Consider the following 15,811-nt stretch of genomic DNA (forward strand, 5'->3'; position numbering starts at 1 on the left):
CTCTCGCCTCATTCAACACAAGAAACCAGAGGGGACCCCATGCTTTTCAGTACTTTCCCTAAAATTCATGATCACTATTAGGTTCTGTTTCTTCATCCTCTATCTCTCAAAAGAAATATAGCAGCAAATCACTCCCATATTTTAAGCTTTAAATTCACCAACAACTGGGCTCACTGCCAACAACTACAAATGTTCAATTCTTTATTAGTGTACATGTCGTTACAGTTGGTTTAGATGGTTAATACAGGAATAAATAAAATAACTACAGTTCATTCAAACAAAGGAAATTAAAATGAGATTAAAGAGCCCTGATCAAAAAAAAATTACAACTTTCACTGAAAACTGTAAAAGTTACATACATACATACTTAATGGCACTAGGAATATACAATATCAATTACTAGAAAAATAAGTGAGTGACTCACAGTCATAAGAAATTATTTAATATTAGTATTTTTTCTTTTAGAGACAAACATAACATACACATGGTTTTTACCTTCTATAAGACAAAGTGGAAAACTAACTGTTACTGCATTTACCTGAAACACAGCACTGACTGTGCCACAGATAACATGGTCCAAAATATTCAGCTGTACAGATGTACAATACAGCCATGGTATTGGATGTATGGTTAAGTTTTAGGAAAGGCATATATTTCTAGAAGTATGTTAAATACACTAATATCTATAAATAACAAAAGTTATCAGCAAAAACGCTTAGGTTATAACATTCCCAAACTTTCTACCATTTTAAGTGTTTTAGATATATGTTGTCTGACCGGTTCATTTGGTTACAGTTTTAAGCTAGTAAACCATTACCCTATAAGAGGAGCTAAACTAACCTACAGCACTGCACAAACTTCCCAAGGAAGGTAACTTGAAAAGTCTAAAAAGTGATTCCAATTATTCTAATTAACACTTGAGATGCTAAAAGAATCAATGACTCAAGAAACACTTTGAAGTAATTCCATTTTTCTTTATCATTTTCTAAAAAAGTGTTCACATAAATTTAAGATCCAGATTGCTTAAGAGTAGGTCTTCAAAGTAAGTTTATCACTAAAGCATTCTGATCCAAAGACATAGTCTTAATGCTTCTAATATGTAATTCTAACCTAAAATCACAATCCTTGGTTTGAAAACTTTAAAGCTAAGAAACAAGAAAATGAATCAGGGTGAAAATGTGCAGCAGCTATAGCTATAAGAGTGGAAAAGAAATTCTATTTTTTCCGTAAAGACTCTATGAAAATATAAAGCCCAAAGTCAGTGACAACAGAAGTCCACATATAAATGGTGTTTAAAAATAGAAAGTTGTCTAAAGCTTCTCATGAGATGTCAGTGAATAGTCATAATCTGAGTTAAGACCTTATACATCAAGGTTAAGTTATACATACCTATGCTGATTTACGTACCTTCTACAATGTCCAACTGACATAGATAATTTAGACACCCATAGGAATTCATAATGTCCTATCATATCATCTCTCAATACTGGATGTTTATAGTTTTATAGTTTTACTAGTTTAAGTACCAAGAAGCCCTTTTAGAGGAAGAGTTCCATCTCTTCCCTTGATCCCCCAAAGTATAGGTAACAAAATATAAAATTAAACAAGATTTATGTTTGATGAACTAACGTATAAAATTATCATTGGAATTTTCATAGTGATTGCTTATAAACATAACAGTCATCATAGAGCCTATAAAGTACATACTTAGTTTTATAAAAGAAATGTGGATCGTCTCAAGGTAAAAAATACAGTGCTGGCTTCTAAAAAGACACTTTGTTGCAATAAGATGTGCAATAATGAGCAAAACTTCAGAAAACATGAATATGTTCCCCAAACTTTTAATATTAGTTAAGCAAGAATTGTTCTGCAGCAGTAGGATGCTTTTTAGTGGCTGACACTATAAAGCTAACGTTAAGAAAGAAAAAAGGCAGAAAGTGTGAGCAACAAATGGTGTAATCAAGTTATTGCAAATGGAGATTAGCAATAAGAAGTGAGGAAGGTGACTGTCCACTCCCTTCTGATAAGACACCATCTTTAAATATGAAGTTTTTTGCAGGAAGTGGAACACCCATGTCAGCATATGATGACTGTGAAAGCAAACTTGAAAATCTGGGCTCTGCGTGAATATCCAATGTTGAAGCACCTTCCTGGAAAGAGTGAACAAAGTTAAGGACTGCAGAGAGAGTTTTCTACTGGAATCTAAGAGGTTTTGAAGGCTCTGTTTTCTGCAAAGGCCATGTGTATCAATTTTCCTACAAATTTTCTGGTTTAATTCGGAACTGAACAGTAGAATTCCAAAGCACAGCTTAGGAGGAACCCAATCTGCTTCTGTTGTGGCACCAGAGGTTTGCTTTGTTGCTGAATCTATAGTTGCTTCCTCAGTGACCATTTCAAATGACTCTGTACTCCCATTTACATCTGAGCCAGAAGCCAAATCAGGTTCTCCTCTCTCATCAGAAGCATCACTGAGTTTTCCATTTGCAAGTTGGCTGGAAGCATTCAACATGGCGACATATCCATAGAGATGCTCTGTTCCTTAGTATCTGCAATGCTTTATGTACACCCATAATGACCTGAGTGAACTCTCCTTGTAGTTCTGTTTCATCAAATGGAAATGGAACAGGGACTGTTTCCCCTATCCCATGCAGACCATGTCCCTGAATTAAAACTGCAGAATGTGTTAAAGCATCATTCAACATCTTGAGCACATTTGAGGTAGGAACTACTTCAGGATCATGATCCCAAGATGTTATTGGCAATTGATCGTACCTCTGAAATATATCTGGCAGTTTTCGAAGTCTTGTACCTTTGGACAATAAAACGGATGGTGGTCCTTGTCCAGCGATATGATAAATATACAGTTTAAACCAGACAGAGGTGACTTCTGGGATAGCTGGTCCAATATGCTGAGGGGTGCAGCTGCTGACAGGCCAGGTTTCATTGGTGAGGGGAGCCATGGAAACAAGCAGTGTGTAATTTTTGTTTACAACTCTGCTTCAAGTTGCAGGGTCCAGATCAAGAAGGCTTTCACAGCGTAAGAGATCCAGAGGAAAACCATAATTGGATTGGTCTGGCTGTGCAGTTTGCGCAACTAGATTTTTGTTATGATGCAGAAACAGTATTGTGTTTCTCAGAGTAAGTGCATGATCAAAATATCTCTGTGCTTCTCCTTCACCAGTGCTCTGAACTGGTGAAAGATTTCCCATCATTAAGAAGGCGGTAAGAGTGGAGTCAAACAAGAATGCGATGCGCTTCGTGTGTCCCGTAGACAGACTCAGGCTGTTTACACTGGTTGTGTCAGCTGGATCTTCTTGACTATTTGTATCAGTGTCAGTTGCTGATGAAGCTTCTTGTAATAGGACTCCTACCTTCCCCTCCATCCCATGACAAGAGCATCTTCTGTAGATCTAAGGTACCCTTTAATCTGTTTATGGATGGAACATTTTTCCATGATGAATGAAGTTGATCCAAATTTATTACTTGGCCCTTCTTATGGGCAAAGCCCAATCGGCAATACACTGAAACAGCATTCTTAACCAGGCATAAGTCAATCTCAAGGACATTTGCAAGCTCTGCAGCATTTGTGTGCTCATCTATTGAAACAAGTATCTTATAGAGTAGAGTTTCAAAATGATCACCTTGCACTTGATTCATTACAAAACCTTCAAGAGGTGGAACTGCTGTATAACTGTCATCAGATATTGGTACCTCGAGATAAATACTTTGTTATACAAACTATGTACTACATTGTAATCTAGTGATCCAGAGAGTTGAGGGCCTGAATCGGTGATCTTATCAATAGCACATTTCTCAGGCAAAGTGCATATCTTGATGTCATCTTCTGTGATATATCCAGCCTGCACCACCCACCACACCTCTATGGTAATTTCCACTGGCTTTATTGGTAGAAGATCACGGGCTGTTTTCTTTCTGAAGAATTGTTTTGATGATCTACACTGATTCATATGATCAATATACAGGTTTCTTCCTATACCAAGAAACCTTAGACAGTCAGCAGCAGTAAAATTGGGCAATGAATCATAAGTTTTCTCACTGTTCATAACATCCTCCGTAATCCCAGTATAATATGAAAATGATGTTATCCTCAAGCCCTTCACCATAATATCCGATAGATGGTAAGGGTACAGCATGAGATGATCTCAGCTGTTCTTTAGCAGTTCCTCATAGTATCTGCGTTCATCTTTCTTGACATGTTTAACTAAGTTATTTCTGTATCGCAACTGATTGCAGTTACCGTACAGGACAACCTGCTTTTCATATTCTCTCCGTGAATTTCCAACGACGACTGGGATTTTCTTCCTCCTCTGCCACCCTGAACAGCAAGACCAATACTTCCTGTATTTCCTCCTCCTCAGCCTACTTGATGTGAAAACAAGGATGAAGACCTCCATGATGAGCCATCTCCACTTAATGACTGTCTCACGTTGGCCGGCAACTTGTTCCAGGAGTAGTTGTGCCAGATGTGGAACTCCACGTCTATGTTCATGATGCCGCGGCCAGGGCCAGCGGCGGGCGCCACGACCGCGACCCACACTAAACCTCCCGCCTGCCCGCCCATAGTCTGTCGGCAGAGTGCCGCGGGAGGCCCGGCACCTTACACTGCAGAAGGCAGGGGCTGCCCTATGGCCTGGGCTCCCGACAGTTCAGCGCCCGGCCCGGCCAACCGAGCTCAAGAGCAGCAGCAATGGGAGGCTGGATCGCTTGAGCAGCTTGGAAGACCCTTTTGAATGTTAGACCTTCTGTTTGATGAAGAGACACATAGATTATCAACTTAGGCCAGGTTCAAAAGGCTCTTCAACCGTATGGAAAGGAAACGCAACCTCCTCCCACAAGGAAAAGGATTAACTCCCCCATTCAACTAGGAGACTTAATCTTACTAAAAACTTAGAAAGAAGGATTCCCCAAGAATCAATTACAACCAAAATGGAAAGAGCCCCTATCAGGCATTATTAAGCACCCCTACTGCTGTTAAACTTCAAAGTTAATTTATTTTCATTTTTATTTTGTAGATGAAGGCTTGCTCTGTCGCCCAGGCTGGAGTACAATGGCTCGATCTCGGCTCACTGCAACCTCCACTTTCTGGGTTCAAGCAATGCTCCTGCCTCAGCCTCCTGAGTAGCTGGGATTACAGGCACGTGCCACCATGCTGGGCTAATGTGTTGGTTTTGTTTGTTTGTTTGTTTGTTGTATTTTTCGTAGAGATGAGGTTTCACCATGTTGGCCAGGCTGGTCTCGAACTCCTGACCTTGTGAAATGCCCGCCCCAGCCTCCCAAAGTGCTGGGATTACCGGCATGAGCCACCGTGCCCAGCCTCAGACATTCTTGAGTCCTCACAGATGAAAGATGAACGCAGACTCTATGAGGAACTGCTAAAGTACAGCCGAGATCATCTCATGCTGTACCCCATCATCTATCGGATATTACGGTGAAGGGCTTGAAGATAACACCATTTTCATATTATACTGGGATTATGGAGGACATTATGACCAGTGAGAAAAGTTATGATTCATTGCCCAGTTTTACTGCTGCTGACTGTCTAAGGCTTCTTGGCATAGGAAGAAACCAAGATTATTACTAATCTTTGGTCCTTGCTTGTTTAACCTCCTTGTAAAGTTTGTGTCTTCTAGATTACAATAATTCCATGTAAAGATGATGCTGGCACAAGGCTTTCAACCCATCCCCTCTTCTGACCCAGAAAATAAAGACATCCTGCCTTTGGGCCTTTTAGAACAGGTATCCAGAGAGTTTACTTCTCCACTGCTAGGCAGGGTTTATGCCCATAACATCAGCAGGAAGCAGTTACAGAAGATGAATCTCCACCCTTCTGCAAATCCCTTAAGATTAAGGAGGAGTATAGAATCTCTGATGGGGAAATGAGGTGGGAGACCAGTAGGACTTATTTTCCAGTCACAACCCCATTGAGCAGAGCAGGATCTGGTCAAAACAGGGCGCAGTGAAGAAGCCTCCTGGAACCAGCAGATGATGATGAAAGTGACCTCTAGTTGCCCTCACTGCTTATGAGCATAAAGACACTACCACTGGGACATGGCCAGTTTACAAATGTCATGGCAACACACCTTGGCAATGACCTGAAAGTTACTTTATATGGTTCTGGAAACTCCCTGCCCCTTTTCCAGAAAGTTCTGAATAATCTACCTCTTAATAGGCATGTAATTAAAAGTGGGTCTAAATACAACTAACTAGCAGCCCACAGGCACCAACTCTGGGCACACCGCCTGTGGATTAGTCCTGCTCTGCAAGAAGCAGCACCAGTTCAATAAAAGTTGCTTTCTCTCACCAGCAGCTTGCCCTTGAATTCTTTCCTTGGCAAAGCCAAGGAAACTACAGTCTGGGAGAAATTTCCCAGGCTACAAACCAGTTTTGGGGCTCGCCTGCCCTGCGTCACTGTCATTGTTTCCTTGGGTTTCCCAGGAATGTACATGTGTGACACTGCTGCCCTGCTTATAGATCTGTTTTCTTGCAAGGAAACAGGAATATCTTGCCTGCGGCTTCCAGAGTTGGAGATACATGTAGTTTCACTACTGAGTGCTAACATTTACTTTTGGAATCAAGTGATGCATTCAGACTGGTTGCTATCATTTTGTGGTATACATGTAGTGAACACATTCATGATTGAGTTTCCTGCTTTTAGCTGGAGCAAGAAAGTTTTATAATTGTGATTTGTACAAAAAAATCATAGGCAAGAGAATGTGTGTAAAATAAACTTTGTTGTCAGAGGTTTCTAAACACTCATCCTTCAAGGAAAACGGACACACGCTGAAGAGCTGATAAACAGTCTACAGCAGTGTTATTCTAACTTAATCTTGATTCCAAGTCCTTGCCATTTTCCTCCAGCTGCTGTTGACTCCAGTTATATATAGGTTGGGGAAAAGGGGATTATCTATGAATCTAGGCATCACTGTCTCTTGGGCAGTTATCGCATTTGCAGGCTGAAGGGATGAGATTTCTACAATCAAACTATCCATTTGGAGTACAAATCTGGAGTGGCTGTAAAATTTGGTTCTCAGAGATGGAGCTTTCAGATTTGGACTTTCAGTTGTTCTGTTGTTTCAGTTTCTCTCATCAACTGGGGAACTGTTTGCGACTAAGCTTTGTTAAAAGTAGAGAAGAACTTTTCATAGTTCCAAAATTGGTTGTTACCTGAGACAAACAAAAATGCACACACACACACAACGAAACAATAATCTTTGGTGAGGACTTGCTGATACCTAACTGAGGCTGGAGTGAGAGCTAAGTGGTGATACAGGCCAGGTGCAAACTGAGTGCAGCTAAGTGGATAATCTCTGGTAGTGATGATAATCTCTGGCCTAGAAGAAGATAGTAATAATAGATTGAAAAGGAAGTCTCCTGAGATGAACTAGCTGGTGTAGGACACAGGACCTCAGCCACTTTATGATTCTAAAAGCCTTGCTCAAAGCCACTGCAGATGAGTTAGCTAGGTCTCTGCCACCTCCTCAGCATCAATTGACTCTCCATAATACTCCAGTGGAGAGAAATAAAGCTCTTTCCCACCTCCAGGAAGGGATTTGCTTAGCCTCAAATGTGCACATTCAGAAATTGCTTGTCATAAGAAAGAGAGGACAGTTTGCAGAGAAATAACCCTCGTAAGTTCACATCCTATTCCTTTTAATTAAGAGAGTGGTGCCAAGGGAAGAGCCCTAGAACATCAAAGCCAACAGAGTGCTCAGATACCACCCAAGTACAGTTCCATCTTTGGCCATAAGGAGACAATGGTGTCAAGAGGCTCAGGCCATATGATCTGTAGGTGAAAAACCTGGGATGAGAATCGAGGCCTCAAACCTTTTCCACGACATCACAGAGTTCAGGAGCAGTTAGAGGGAAGGATTCAATCTGGAGAACACTAACAGCCTCTAGAGATTGTTGGGTCATGGTGGCTGGGACAGAAATAAGGATTCACAGAAAGATGTTTATAGTAAATGTTCTTTTACAGTAAATGTTCTTTTGGGATTTTGCTTGATAAAAAGGCTGAAAAAAAGTGAACAATTTTTTCTTTTTTTCTTTCTTTTTCTTTTTTCATTTCTTTTCTTTCTTTCTTTTGTTTTTTGTTTGTTTGTTTGTTTTTCTTTTTTTAGACAGTTTCGCTCTTGTTGCCCAGGCTGGAGTGCAATGGTGCAATCTTGGCTCACCACAACCTCCACCCCTGGGGTTCAAGCAATTCTCCTGCCTCAGCCTCCTGAGTAGCTGTGATTACAGGCATGCACCACCACATCCAGCCAATTTTTTTTTTTTTGGATTTTTATTAGAGATGGGGTTCCTCCGTGTTGGTCAGGCTGGTCTCAAATTCCCGACCTCAGGTGATCCTCTCAAAGTGCTGGGATTACAGGCACGAGCCACCACACCTGGCCAAAAGTAAAAATTTTCTAATTGCAGTTCATAACCACTTATGGGTTGTGAAATCAATATAGTGGACTGCGTACTACTACAGGCTTTATTTAAATACTAGATAGGGTATATTACACATAGCAAAAGATTTTTTTTTTTAAATGATTACAAAGAATTGGATATTTCTCACTGCACCTTGTGGTCAGAAAAGTTTGAGAAACTGCTCTACATAGGTAAATTATAGGTTCAATCTATCCATCTACCTCTTTTTCTCTCCTCTTTTTTCCATGCTATGCAAACAAGACCATGGAGAGAGGAAGGCAAATTCTATCAACGGGTAGTGTTAAGCTTTTTCTATGAGGTAGCTGCACATTTGGGACACCTTTTTGCTGGTGACTTGAGATTCTAGTAGATAGATGGTCCTTTTCATCTCTAGCCACATGTTAAAATTACTTGGGAGCTTTTTAAGACTACTAGTGGCTTCCATCCACCTGGAAGCATTTAAATCAGAATGTCTATGTGTAGAGTCCAGGCACTTGGGTTAGTTAAAAGCTCACCAGGCTTTATAATATGACAGAATGGTTTAAAGCTACTGAGTAGACCCACCTATTTCCCACCATTGTCTTTGTTTCTCTTTCACCATAGGCTTCTTTCCCACGAGAAAGTAAAAATTTCAGTCTCTCTTTTCACAGTCTCAAGTAAATCACTATCTTTCTCAATTGGACTGCCAAGGCTAAGATTTCTTTCCATTTATCTATCTGGATTTTTACAAAGTTGGCCTCTGGATTCCCTTTTCTCAAAGCTAATTCACCAGAAAGACACCGTTCAAGTCAAGGAACTGGGCTTTCATACACCTGCACCTGTCAATCATGGGTAAATACTTTGCAGGCGGGGTTGCTGGGTGCTGTGGGATTGACATAAACTCCCAGGTATTGCCAGCTCTGAGCCTCAAGCAAGTTTGTGACTAAGTGACCCCAGTAGTCTGAGGACAGTCCTAACTTAGAAGGGTCTTTGGAAGCAAAAGCAAACATAGGCATGAGAGGGTAAAAAAAAAAAAAAAAAATCTCATGTGATCTTGGCTTATACCTAATAGAACTTGTGCAAGAATGCATATTAAGGTGGGTATTGTACACAGCAGAGCTTAGTAAATACCAAGTGTGGAGTTTAAGGGATAGGCTGAAGAGATTTTGCAGGTTTGTAAACATGTTTGCAAGTTTGAACATACTTTTGTTTGCGTTTGTTTTTTCTCCTTAGTGGTAAAAGCTAGGCACAATAAGGTAGCTAGGATATTATGATTTGAATTAATAAATTTGTATTTTGTCAAGGACCAAAATGAATTATGATGATTTCAATTTTTTAGTACTTTATTTTCATCAGTTTGAAAATTAGGACTTTTGGTCCTTTTTTGGCTTATGGCACCTTTTTGGTTTTCACACTTTCTCAAAGACCAGTAACTTAGAATCTAAATTATGATTGCTTATTGTTTCAGTACTCTAGGGGAAAGTTGATTTAATCTTGACAAAATGTATTCAATTAAAATAATTGTTCTCTTAAATTTTTTTTCTTTCTTTCTTTCTTTTTTTTTTTTTTTTTTTTTTTTTGAGATGGAAGCTTGCTCTGTCACCCAGGCTAGAGTGCAGTGATGCAATCTTGGCTCACTGCAACCTCCGCCTCCCGGGTTCAAATGATTCTCCTGCCTCAGCCTCCTGAGTAGTCAGGACTACAGGTGCGTGCCACCACACCCAGCTAATTTTTGTATTGTAGTAGAGATGGGGTTTCACCATGTTGTTCCCTTAAATCTTTTCACCTTTTATGTTTGTCCTTCTCTTCTCCGATTTGCAATAATGGAGTGTGGCTTGCACCGAAATACTATATTTCTTAGAGCTACTTATTCCTGGAGCCTGGCAGTCTGGGGGCCTGGAGGGGGTGCATCTAGAAAGCAGCCCTCTCTAACTTAAGAGTAACTGTGAGAATTGTGGGTTATAAGGCTTTGAGCAGCTCTGGCCGCACCGTCCTCTTTTGTTTCTACAGTGGGGTGTGACAAGAGAAGGGACCCATCTGAGAGTGACTTCATATTGTGACCTTTTACCACTTACCTCTAGAAATTTGATTCAGGCAAGCCGGGGGAGTCGCCAGTATTCTTCTCTGAGAACTCTGTTTTCATTATACAGCTGGACAATGGAATCTATGATCTGCCTGTAGAGGTTGGAGGTGCATCTTGTTCCAGGAAATAATTACAATTTAGGCAAGTCATACACGTTTGCTTAAGAGAATTCTTTCTGCACATTTCATGTTCTTCCTCTCTATCTTAGCCTAGGGAGAAAACCGTGGGGACTCAAGGCTGGAACTTTAATGTGATGGGACAGAAGCTTAATCATGATTCTCAACCAATGCCAGCACGTCACATGTATTATCACGTCCAATGGCTGCAATATGAAGGAGGCTTTCCTGAAATAGTTGCTGCTTTGGTATGGGAAGGGACCTGGTTACTGTTCTTCTGGCCCAGCATGATGTTGTGAAATGATGGCCTTTGTGTGAGAGCAATCGAAGAGGAGGGGGTTGGAGAGAACCACCTTGGGGTGGTAGAATGAAGAGTAACCAAGACATAAGGGAAGCTGATGAGGATGGTAGCAGAGGAGACTCTCATTCTGCTACATGAGGTGCTCAGAAACCTGGGTTCTACTGAATGCCAATCACATAAGAAGCAGAGAGACAGCAGGCAGTGTACAGAAGCAGAGAGAAGACAGCAGACAGCCTGGGAATCACAAGAATGACTTTAGAGGTAGATACCTCTAAGATGGAGGCAATTCTTTAAGTCCATTTATTCACCTATAAATAGGAATGATAGTAACTGCCCTACCTCTCTCGCTGGGACATTTGTAATGAATAAGTGAAGTAAAGTATGTCAAAGTGCTTGAAATCTATAAAACTCTGCCCCAGTCACATGCCTTTAGAACAATACATATTGCCAGAAGCAGATCACTTGGGCCTCTCCTACCATTTTCTTCATCAAAGCTGCTGAGATGACGTTCCAGCTTTTCTCGCAGGCAGTTGTTGATGAAAAGGGTTTCCTTCAGGCTCTGGATCTCATCTTCTGCAGCCGTTCCACCAGGACATGGAATGAGATGGGAAATGAAGAATGCCGATCACTAAAGGGGTAGTCAGGGGCCTCTCATCAAGATCCCTGCCCTTCACCATGCTTTTGCCAACTTCATCTTCTCATCAGGGAACATAAGGCAACTTTCTTTAATAGCTTTTAAGGTTTCAAACAAAGTATGGCCAAGTGCTAAGCAGACTCCACAGGGATGCCTCCCACATGGAGATATGGGAAGTATAAGGCAGGTTGACAGGAGGTAGGAAAACACTGAAGGTCTCTGAGTAGGGCTTTTCTAGCACTAGGAAAGGTGTGACCACCTCCTTGAGATGACTTATAGGTACTAGGGAACATCTTCCTCTCTACAAAATATCTCTCCTGAATGTCTTTTGTTGTTGTTGTTGTTGTTGTTGTTGTTGTTGTTTGACAGAGTCTCTTTCTGTCACCCAGGCTGGAGTGCAGAGGCACCATCTTGGCTCACTGCAACCTCTGTCTCCCAGGTTCAAAGGTTTCTCATGCCTCAGCCTCCCAAGTGGCTGAGACTACAGGCGTGCACCACTATGCTTGGCTATTTTGCATTTTTAGTAGAGACGGGGTTTCAGCATGTCGGCCGGACTGGTCTCAAACTCCTGACCTCAAGTGATCCACCCACCTAGGCCTCCCAAAGTGCGGGGTTTATAGGTGTGAACCACCGTGCCCGACCCTGAACATCTTTAACAGATGGCAAAGACCTTCCTCTGCACCTTATTGTGAAATTGTAAAGAGAAATAAGGATGCCTTTGTCAGAGGATGGTATGAGTAATAAAAGCCACATACTTATACCCACCCCTGACAAAATGACAAGCCTAATGTGGTTTACATTACTATGAAAGCTCAATGAGTGAATTATTATAATGTCTTTCTATTTGTGTAAAAGAGTATATAAAGCACATAGTTCCCTAACAATCCAAACTTTTGCCCCCAAAGTCAAGTCACACATTCAAGTAAGGGAGAGGAGACATAGGTCAAGGTTTTAATCTATACACACAGCAGTGAGGCTACCAACTCAAAGGGCTCTTACATACCTAGAGAAGCTCCAATGGCTAGCGTGGAGTTATTCTGGGAAGAGGGCATGCTGGTGGCATTGCTGTTAGATTCAGCCTTTTCTCCAGCAGATAGCCTCGTTGTTTATTTAGATTGAATTACAACATTGAGACTAAACTAACAGAGATCGTAAAAATACCTTGGTGCTGCACAAAGATTGAGAATCCTGGCTATTTACCAAAGGGTTGCCAAGACCAAAGTCTTTTCTTTATGGAAATCCCCTGATATTCTAGTAGTCAGATGGAACCTTATGGGAAAGCAAGCACCTGAGGGGAGATGGAGACTGGAGCTTGAAACCCAGGAACCATTAAAATTGCACCTCCAAACTTTTGGACAAGCCTGCCAACATTCTTGGGATGGCTAGAACAGCTTGGGAAAACTGTTCAGGAACTATAATTATCAAGAATATTTCAGGAAGGCTGGGCGCGGTAGCTCACATCTGTAATCCCAGCACTTTGGGAGGCAGGGGTGGGTGAATTGCTTGTGCTCAGGAGTTTGAGGCCAGCCTGGGCCACAAGGCAAGACCCTGTCTCTACCAAAAAGGCAAAAATATAGCCGGGAGTAGTGGCATCATCTGTGGTCTCAGCTACTCAGGAGGCTGAGGTGGGAGGGTCATTTGACCCCAGGTTGTAGGTTGTGGTGACCGAGATCATGCCACTGCAATCCAGCGTGGGTGACAGAACAAGAGACCCTGTCTCAAAATATATATATATATATATATATTTCAGGAAAGATAAGATGTCCCACTTTAAAGAAGGAGATCTGTTAAACGGATTTGTACATGTGCTGCAGTAGTGGCAGAGAGTCTGCCATAATCTCTTCACTCTCTCCATTCTGGCCTGCTTTGAGTATACCAGCTTGCAGATGACATTCGGGGCCAGAAGGACTGAGGTAAGGACAGGAACAGAGCAAATTACCTAACTCATCAGTGACCTGTAATTGAGACTTGACCCCAGAGCTGTGTTCAGCCTAATCACTTTTTTAGTGAATTAGTGGATCTTTAGGGCCTGCCTGCAGAGAATAACATCTCTCAGTTTAGACAGAGCTGTTGAGCATGTAGAATGTAGGAGTTACTGAGATATTGACAGAGCTTTATTTTTCTTATCAAAGGAGCACTCACTGGCTATATCCAGAGAAGAGGAGTCTTCTTGTACATCAAAGAGGAAGGCATTGCTGCTGGGAAGCTGGTGGGAGCCATGGTGGCTGGAATAAGTCAAATACTGTTCATCTAGTGAGTCCTCCAGGACTTCATCCACTGCTTCCTCATAGACCTTCCTCCTGAGCCTGGTGGAGTAGGCAAGATAAGGGATTCAACCAAGGCAGCCTGGAACCACAGCTTCATAGCTAGTTCTGATCTGAAGCTCATGGAAGAGGCACCAAAACCAAAGGGACCATCATATCAAATAGGAAGTATATAATCTACTTTGGACTGGGAGTATAGTGTGCTGAGAGTTAGTATAGAAGTGAAAACAGCAAGTGATCAGTGCATTGACCTCATAACACACAGATAAGGCAGCAGACTCAACAACTACTCTAAAATACACTCAGGGCACACAGGACACAGAGACCCACACTATTGGCGTCAAAATGCTGTGTTCAAATTTTATTTCATATGATGTGGAGTGGTCCATTGAATACCAGCTCTTGAGACAACATAACATCCCAGGGCTTTTGCAGATTTTAGACTCCTAGCTCTAAATACTTGCTGTGGTTTCAGTTTATCTTTCAACGTAATTTTCTGGCTACAAAATATCTGCCAAGATAATTCAGGACAATCGTGCAGAAACCAGATAGGCATCTCACTTTGGTTTGTAACCATATAGGTTTTAAAGATACAGAAACCAGGGATCTCTGGTTAGTTTACTTTTCGGTAAGACTGACTAGTTAACTAAATGTGAGAAATTACTAGGAAATAGGAACCAATACAAGAACTGCAAAGAGAACAGAGAACCATTTTTAAAAGGACACATTGTATAATCAGTCAACAAAAAAGGAACAATCAGCAGTTTCTGCTTTTTCCAGATCTGGGACCTTTAACCTCTAGAGCCCTTGCTTCTGGAATCCTCTAGATTTGAGCCCTTGCTTCTGGAATCCTCTCTAGATTTGGTCAGTCCATTATCAGCCCCTTCATCATTCAGAGTTACCTGGGAGCCAGTAGCTTTTGCCTGTCTTCATTTTTCTTACCATTGTGATTTTCTGCAAAACAAAATAAGAAAGAGCTGGTCAGAAATTAAGCAGGTCCCATTTCACACATTGCACACACGGGGCCTATATGATCAGGGACATAACACTTTACATGTGTGTTCAGAATGCTCTGTGAGAATTATTGCAGGAGGCCTCAGGTTGTGTTTTTAGAGAAGTGGCCTGGCGGGCTTGCCTGGGCCCACTGGACAGGGTGTTCCTGATGTGGTGAATCATCACCATGACATCAGCTGCCTGAAGCAGAGCAAAAAGTTTAAAATGTCTTTTGTTCCCCAGCTCAAAGAATACTTGCCTGGCTGCCCTTTGGACTTCTCCAGCTATAACCTTCCTTCCTACCACAGGCTGGTTGCCAGACCATGACTGTTCCCATTGCTACTCACACACAGAACCTGCTCCAGTCTCTGAGAGGACACATAGCCCTGTCCTACCCCTATTGCAAAACCAGAGGACTGCCCAGGTGCCTTCAAGTCTGTCCCTGTTGTGCTTCCTCAGATGTTCTTGGGAGTAATTCTCTCTTTTTTTTTTTTTCTTCTCAGTTTGTTAGTGAGAATTGAGGGTGATTCTATGAAAAATATTCCAGTGTAAATCAACTTTTCTAACATCAGCTTCTGCTATATTCAGTGCCTAAACTTACCCCAAAAGATTTGGACAGTTTATTGGGACCTGAAAATAAATAAATAACTAAATAACCCTGAAAGAGAAATACACTCATGAACATTAAGATACTACTTCAACCGATCTGTACAGCAGCTGTGGAATTATGATTTGACCCACTTTACAAATGAGGAAACAGAAATTCAAGAAGGATCAATCACTTGCACAAAGTTAGTAAATACAGCGCTGAGGCTAGAGCCTAGGTAATTCTGATTCTTAGTCCACGGATCTTCCCATTCTAACAAGCTGCCTTCTGTCATACTGTTCTTTCTGACCACAAAGATTGAACGGAGACTTCAGCTTCTGGCCAAGTTGGAGTAATAGGGACCAGATTTGTCCTCCACCTTAAACAACTAAGAAACTGGAAAAGGTATTTTAAACTCTAGCTTC

At 41.5% G+C, this 15,811-nt stretch overlaps 1 protein-coding gene and 1 pseudogene across 1 annotated transcript in view; both read right to left on the reverse strand.

Annotated features, from left to right (window-relative positions):
• Positions 1 to 13,744, reverse strand: part of LOC139360234 (myomegalin-like) — a 139,221-nt gene extending 125,477 nt beyond the window's left edge. The window contains exon 1 of the transcript XR_011617498.1: positions 13,686 to 13,744. The gene's annotated coding sequence lies outside the window, so the exon portion shown is untranslated. The remainder of the gene's footprint in view (positions 1 to 13,685) is intronic.
• LOC105479296 (protein FAM91A1 pseudogene) lies at positions 1,936 to 3,657 on the reverse strand (annotated as a pseudogene).
• Positions 13,745 to 15,811: the final 2,067 nt, after the last annotated feature.

The sequence above is a fragment of the Macaca nemestrina genome, chromosome 1 (genome assembly GCF_043159975.1).
Source record: "Macaca nemestrina isolate mMacNem1 chromosome 1, mMacNem.hap1, whole genome shotgun sequence".
NCBI lineage: Eukaryota > Metazoa > Chordata > Mammalia > Primates > Cercopithecidae > Macaca > Macaca nemestrina.